The sequence below is a fragment of the Rattus norvegicus genome, chromosome 20, assembly GCF_021556685.1.
Source record: "Rattus norvegicus strain SHRSP/BbbUtx chromosome 20, alternate assembly SHRSP_T2T, whole genome shotgun sequence".
Taxonomy (NCBI): Eukaryota; Metazoa; Chordata; class Mammalia; order Rodentia; family Muridae; genus Rattus; species Rattus norvegicus.
The window spans coordinates 34,250,752-34,258,374 of NC_141553.1; the positions used below are offsets into that span (position 1 = coordinate 34,250,752).

Consider the following 7,623-nt stretch of genomic DNA (forward strand, 5'->3'; position numbering starts at 1 on the left):
GAAGCCTGGTGGAAAATCATGCCAAGAAGTTATCCCGTGGAGGACTGGGAAGATACACAGTCTGCCCTGTCCCTTATAGCTCCTGTTTCCCATCACCTAGATGACAGGAGGAGCAGGAACCCTTGTAGTGTGGCTCAGTGGTCATCTCATTGGCAGACTGTGGTAGGAGAGTCAGAGGAGGATAGGTATCAGCAGCCGTGGAGGTAAGGCACACAGGACTGCGATAGCTCATTGTACTGAAAGATCCCCGAAGGGAGACCCTTACTCAAGTCTTGGGAAGTCACGGACCCCAGACACACGAGCCAGCATCTGGATGTAATACACAAAGGCGAGGTTTATTAAGGAGATCTCCGGGCCAACACGTATCCCACACAGAAGACAGAGGTGTCGACCCTGAGTGACTGGGAGAAGGGCTTTTTAAAGGAAGAAGTCACAAGCCCCAGGAGATGAGGGGATGTCAAAAGGAAATACCAAAAATGTCACAAGGGGAAACTCTCAAAGTCACAGGATTGTTCTTAAGACTGTAGGGTTTGAATCAGGGGAAAGGTCAAGACCTCATTCTTCTGAGAACAGATCTTGATTCCGGTCCTTGGTCCTTTAGGTTAAATGTTTGTCAGAGTTGACGAGGCATCTGCATCTGAAACACATCTGGTTAGGCTTTGGCCGGGGTTTCCTGAAATACTCTCTGCAGGACACAATGGCTGGAACATTATCTGTAGGGCACTATGGGGGCTTGAACAAACATCACAGGGGCATTACAGAACCCATCACTCATTTACCCCTCTCCGGTGATATCCGGAGGGTCAGTGAGCCTGAACCAGTCCTCCTGAGTCAGATCCTGTTTCTGAGTTTTGAGCTAATTTAAAACTCTATCTCTTAGTACTATTTCAGTTTCCACGTTTCTAAAGGAATCTTTAAGTCATGGAAACAGTCACCCTGAAACCATCAATTAGGCCTCTTGGGTGTCTCCATTCTTTCAGAGGGCTCACTCGGTAATATTCTGTCAGCAACAGCTCCAAGGCAGGCATGGAATCTATTTTCCATGTCCACTGGGAGCTTATTCTTTAACTGGCACCACAAAAGAACTAAGGCCACCCTTTAAAGAGTTAATTGGATCTCACCAAGAACCTACTTAAGGGCTGGAGCGATGGCTCAGTGGTTAAGAGCACTGACTGCTCTTCCAGAGGTCCTGAGTTCAAATCCCAGCAACCACATGGTGGCTCAAACCATCTGTAATGGGATCTGATGCCCTCTTCTGGTGTGTCTGAAGACAGCTGCAGTGTATATTATACATAATAAAAATAAATAAATCTTTGAAAAAAAAGAATTAAAAAAAAAAAGAACCTACTTGAAATTTTCAGTTGGCTTTAATTTCTCCCGGGGTAATCTCAATGCTTCACCATGTGCTGTGACTTCAAAGACATGGATCTTACATGGGAAGGGGTAGCAAAAACAAACGGAACAGAAAATAATATTTGCATCACAGGATTTATAGCCTGGTACCAGAAGAAAATAGTCTTAGTCATCTTTTTGTCGCTATAACAAAACACCTGAAATACATACTTTAACAAGAGTAAGTGTTTACCTTAGCTCAGAGTCACAGAGGTTTCCACCTACGATCACTTTGCCCTGCTGTTTTGGACCTGTGGAACCGCCATGTTTCATGATGGGATTATGTGACAGAGGAAGACCGCTCACCTCAGAGCAATTGGGGATCAGAGAAGGAATAAGGAGCTGGGGTTCCCTCATCCCCTTCAAGAGCAAGCAAGCCCCAATGGCCAGCCTTTCTTCCACTCCCCATCCAATGAAGGTTCTATAATCTTTCAGTAATATCACCCTGGGGACCAAACATTCAGCACATGGGTCTTCGGGGGGGAGCTTTCTAGATCTGAAATATATCAGAAGTGAATGAACGAGAAATTTAATAACAGGATCAAAAGTGGGGTGTGGAACAAAGAGCAAGGTAGGAACCGCTGCAGGGAATGTGGAGGAGAGAAGTAACGTTTCAGTTTTGTACTGTGTTTGGGAGGAGCGCACGCTTGATTAATGCTTTAAAGGAGAGAATTCGCTGTGGGAAGATCTGAGAGGAAAGCCTCCAGGCAGCCTAGGTGCTCGAGGCAGGCTCCTATCTGGTTTCCAAGAATCAAGAAGGGACTCTGTACTGGAGGGAGCCTAATGACTGTTACTGTGAATAGCCTGGGGCCAGGAAGTCTCAAGTTAAGTAGGCCAGCCCTGGGGCTTTAGCCTTTTCACTCAGTAAAATAGAAAGAAAGCTTTCGCCGAGATGTCAGCTCTTGAGATAGTTATAATGTAACTGCTTTTAAAAAGAGACCCGTAGGAAGCGAATACTCAAGCAGGAAGATGTATTCTGAGGCTGCTGTGGTAATCTAGGGAGAGAGGGAAGGCAACTGTGGAGTGGAGAGAGGGTCATATTCTAGGGACTGCATCTGAGGGTGGTGGTAATAGCCATTCTTGGTGGATTGGTTGAGGCGCGTGGATCGAAGTGAGCTACAAGAATTATCAGTGAGCTACAAGAGTTATCATTGGATGAGACGGGAAAGTCTGATGCAGGAAAGTGGGGAAGGAATTAAGGATCTATAAACCTTTGGAAAACCAGGTAGATGAGCGGGAGGTTGGTAAATGACAACTATCACGACTGTTGGTGGGTGGTCTGAGCTAATGATAAAGAGGCTCAAAGTATAGGTGCCTGTAGGTGAAGAAGAAAAGTAGCCCGGAAATAGCAGTAAGATCCCTGCTCCGGTTCCACACCTCAGTCTGTGGGCTGTGAGAGAAAATGGTCCACTCGAAAGGGTTGCAGAGAAAGCAGTGTGAACCGGAGAGCGTCCAATTCCAACCCAGTGAGAAGACAAGGAGGCATCCAGACTTGATCGACTGACTGGTCGGGAGGTTTGACTAAGGAGGGACTGAGTCGCAGAAACACAGAAGCGAGGTTGCGGGAACTGGAGGAGGGTGCTGAGCCAATCGGGACAGAGGAGGGGAAACCAAGAGCCGTGCGTGATCTGGATGTGAGGGAATAGGCTTTTCTTGGGTCACAGACCTGGACGAAGAACAACGCTGGGATGGGGTAGGTGCTTAAGCTGAGAGGTGTGGCAAGGCTGTGGATGTTGAGCCACCTGGGTCAAGGACACAGGATCTTGGCTTTGTAGGTCTTCCCTGACCATGAGGGAGGGATCCTCCACCTTTTCTACCTTAGCCTAGGGAAGTTATTCTCCTGTGTGGCCTTGTGCTGGAGCCTGGTGGCTGCTAAGAGTTCCTTGGACTAAGCTTTATGCAGCCCCGTTGCCTCTGTTCTCGTAGTCTCCTCTGCCTGGAGCATCCTTTCTTTAGGGCTTTGTATGCCGGCTTCCCTTCTTCCTCAGCTCTCATAAAGCTTTATATACTCTGTTTAATGTTTATTTCCACGAAACATCCATAAGAACAACATTTATGTGTATAAATCGTCTGTCTCGCGCTGCAAAGATTAAATGCCCGATAAAAGCAGCTTCTGGAAGGAAGAGCTTATTTTGGTCCACAGTTTGAAAGCTCGCGGTGTGGGACTGGGTAGTGGGGCTGGGGAGGGGCACTGGGAGGGAGGCATAAGGGTAGGGACATGAGGCAACTGGTCACATTGCATACCCGGGCAGGAAGCAGTGTCTTTGTGCTTACTTCACATTCCCTTTTTACTCTAGCCCATGGACTTAAGGCGAGTCTTATTACCGCTATCAACCCAATGAACATATCCCTCTCAGCCATGCCTAGAGGCTAGCTTAATATAGATAATTGCTTACAGGCCTTCCCAGAGGTGACTCCAGAACCTATCAAGTCATAACTCCCTAAAATCTTTGATTCTCTGGATGCCTATGAAACTGTTTCATTTTGAGATGGTTTTGAAAGACCCCAGCTTAGCAGCAGTAACGCCATTTTGCAAGGCTGTACTTAAGATGACTGGTTCAGGGAAAGGTTAGAACACTGAGTACACAGCAGCTGCCAAGCAGGATGTGTTTGGTTGAAGGCCTGGCAACAGGACGACTTCGGTTGAGCACCTGACAATGAAAAAAAGCCCCGGGAGAGGTCCCACACCCTGGTGGGGGGCCGAGTCAGTCGTTATGTTCCAAGAAGGTAGCTAAGAAACTTGCCCCCGGGCTGAACCCTTGCCATATTAGAATCCACCAATTATATCCCTGTAACCATGCATCTGCTTCTGTATGCTTGCTTCTGCTCCCCAAAATCCTATAAAAGCCCATCCTTGGTTCTGTGGGGCGCGCCAGTCCCCCGAGTGACTGAAGCGCCCGCAGGTGCCTGTGCCTGTGTATCCCGACAATAAACCAAATCCTCTTGCTGATTGCATCCTGTGGTGTCTCGGTCTGGTCTTTGGAGTTGGAGGGTCTCCATCCCGAGGGAAAGTTCTCCCTGAGAGCTTTTCAGTTTATACAGTCATTTTTCTCTTTTCGGTGTGTGTCCCTGTATCAGAAGATCCAGCAGGTTGAGAGAATGGAAGCAGAAAGGCATGTGGCCCCCGCCCTCACTGAGCACCTCAGTAGTCTCAACCAGAAGTTCCTTTTTGCAGCCTCCTGTTGGGGTTGTGGTTCACACCTCTCACTGCCCAGAGCAGAAACAGGCTGCTGATAGGAGAGTGAACTTCTTGTGTCTTCAAGGGTAGATGATGACTCTTTACGTTGAAGCTGTGCTTACCTTGAAGATGGGGTTTCCAGGAGGGTAAATTGAGGTTAGATAAGGTCAGAAATGTTCTGGATTTCAGTCTAAATATTTAGACCCCCCCCCTTGGAAAATGGAAAATTCTCAAGGAGATGGTCACCTTTGCTTATTAGAAGTGTCATGCAGTTCTTAGAGACTCTAGGGAAATTGGACAAGGTGTCACCCAGTGGGAACAGGTAGGAGGTGACTGAGTATTGTCTCGGTAGGAGACTAGAAAGATTATAACCAAGGCCACGTGACTAGCACGCGAGTTCACATCGAAGGCCATGTCCAACTATTTGAAAGAGTCCTCGAAACCGCACGCACCAGAATTTAAGAACACTCCGTGAGGTGGGAAGATCTGGAGTAGCCCGCCTATGTTTATAAACATTTTGAGAGTTCCGACGTTCCAGTGCAAGCCTGTGAGCTATTTGCTTTCCGTGAAGTGGTTCTCCAGCATGTAAGTGTAAGCTAACTATGGCTTAAAAGCATCGGAAGGCTAAGTGGGTTGAGAATAAGACAAAGAGATTTTTCACAGAGGCATAGAGACCTCAGCTACCAATGAAATGCTGGACCTGCCTTGCTCACAGTGGTAAAGTTCAGCAAATCTACTTCCGTTTACAATGCTTTTCTAGTAGACTACTTGCCCATCTTAGCACAACTCTTTTCTAAGTGTGAACGTATACGCCATCTCCTTGGGGTCCGGTCGTTGTTTGTGTGTATTCTCACCATCTTCGTAGACCCACAAGCGATACAATCTTCCAAGCCCCTGAACTTGCCGTCTTGTTGGCCAGAGAGAAGCCAGAGAAGACTCCGGTGACCTGGCTTCCACAAAATGACTGCAGGGAGTTCAACTACTGTTCGGTTAGTGAGAGTAAACTCACTTTCCAAAACTCTGATGTTGAGACAGTGTACGCCGTTTACGCCATCAACATCCTTCTCGTTGAGGTTCTGAGCTGGACTCTAGGGCCTCGCGAATGCTGGATAAGCGATCTGACTTCCGGTGTGCTTCAACTCTCCGCGTTTGATCCCACTTCATTATCCGCATGCTTACGATTGCAGTGGGGTCACCGTCACAGCTTTAACTAGGTTTAGCTAAATGTCTAGAAACCAACATTTACAAAGTACCTCTCAGTCTAACGGCTGCAGTCTATGTTGGGCCAGGTTTGTTAATCAGTCACCAACACGGGTATGTTAATAGTTACTGTTTTTAAAGCAAGAACAGTTTACATGCAATATTAATGTTTTATTATTTACTATTATTAACACATAAACATTACCCTTTCCTTTGTGTTTATTTCCTTATATTTATCGAAGAGCGAGCTATCCTGAAAAGTTTGAAGGTTGAGTGGCTTGAAGAAATCGACAGGAAAACTGTTACCCTTGCTATAGTTTGAGAAACATCGTTAATAGCGTACTTCTTTCACAGTCCAAGAAACTATTTCCCAGGGACAGAGTGTCCCCTGTGGTCATGGAGAGAAGGCAGATTTAAACGAGATGTCAAGGCTGGACTCAAGGCGTGTCCCAACAGCAATGCGCACGTCTCCCGTTACACGTAGTGCAGTGCCGACTGTGGCTGTATCTTGAATATGCAGCTGCCCCGTTGTGCTATTTGCTGCCTGTCCATTCTCAAGGTCTGTCAAAAAGATCACACTAGAATGCTTGCTCCTTTGGGATGGAATCGTCGTCCACTGGGAATAAACTTCTCAAACAAAACACATCTGTTTTTCCAGTGTCTTGTTTCCCTCTCTGCTCATGAAGGGTTTAAGCTAGAAATCCAATGGCTGATTCTGAGGCTGACCTTCCACAGCCCATGGAAAACATTCAGAGGTCCTCAGCTAATGCTGCTTTCTCCTCGGGCAGTCCCAAACTGCTAGCCTCTGTAACAGAAGGGTTGGCACTGATCTCCGAGTTTAATGGGGATTTTGACCAAAGCTCTCACACAGAAGATAGCTGAGCTATTCCAGGCCTGGAGTTAAATCAGGCAAGAAAGCAGACAGCCATTCCCGTACACCCGGCCCTCTACCATGCTATCTCTAGAATTTTTACAGCTTTTGACCTGAACACAGGATATATTCAACCCGATTCAATTTCCTTTCAATTTCTCCTCTCTGTAGAAGATGAGCCGAGTACAGCCGACGATATGGATTCAACATAAAATGAACGTGTTCTAAGACCTCGTTTGCTCCCTGCTTGGAAAGTACAATTACTGATGCGACTCAGGCTGGGCAGATAGCGATCTACTGAGGACATCGGGGCCAGTTCTGCGCACGGCTTTCATTCGTAGCGTCTACCTAGAAAGCAGATAGGGAAAGACGTTCCCACAAATTCTGGGTCCGGAGTGATTTATCTGGAAGGCGCATTGCTGGTTTTGGAATGCGTACTGTGTCTTTGTGCTTTAATCCAATTTCACACTTAATGGTTTCGAGTGTATTTTAGTGTATTTTATTCTTCTCCACTAGAGGGAACCAGAGGAACTAGACATTGCAGCCAACAAGATTAATTTGTTGTCAGTAACAGAGAAGTTCCCAAGGGTTCTCAAAGTGGACTGACCTCCAGAAACACTGGGAGAATACTTTTTGTTTTATAACTTATTCTCATTAAAGGTTAACTATTTTAAGAGAATTTTTGTGTTTATAGAAATAATTTAAACATAAAAGGTGTTGTTTTTAAAAAAAGACAAAACCCATAGATTTTTAGGTCCGCATTCTAGTCCATAAGACCCACGGCGCCGGGGATGAAGCCTGGATGAACCTTAGTGGAGATTTTGTTTTGGTAGAAACCCACTCTGCCAGGTAAATGGGAAGGCCAAGAAGGACCAAAGCAACTGAACATTTTAACTCTGTAAAGCAGGACGTAAGAACAGACGCTCACAGAGGTTCAGCGAGCGTAACCACGGACACCTGGAGACTGTCAGGCTTTAGAATA

The 7,623-nt window shown here is 46.5% G+C and overlaps 1 long non-coding RNA gene across 1 annotated transcript; it reads right to left on the minus strand.

Annotated features, from left to right (window-relative positions):
• Positions 1-400: 400 nt before the first annotated feature.
• LOC147998652 (uncharacterized) lies at positions 401-5,665 on the minus strand. Its single transcript, XR_015645873.1, has 3 exons — positions 5,425-5,665; positions 1,349-1,428; positions 401-637 (listed from the first exon to the last, which is right to left on the minus strand). It is a non-coding gene; the product is annotated as an uncharacterized LOC147998652 (long non-coding RNA).
• Positions 5,666-7,623: the final 1,958 nt, after the last annotated feature.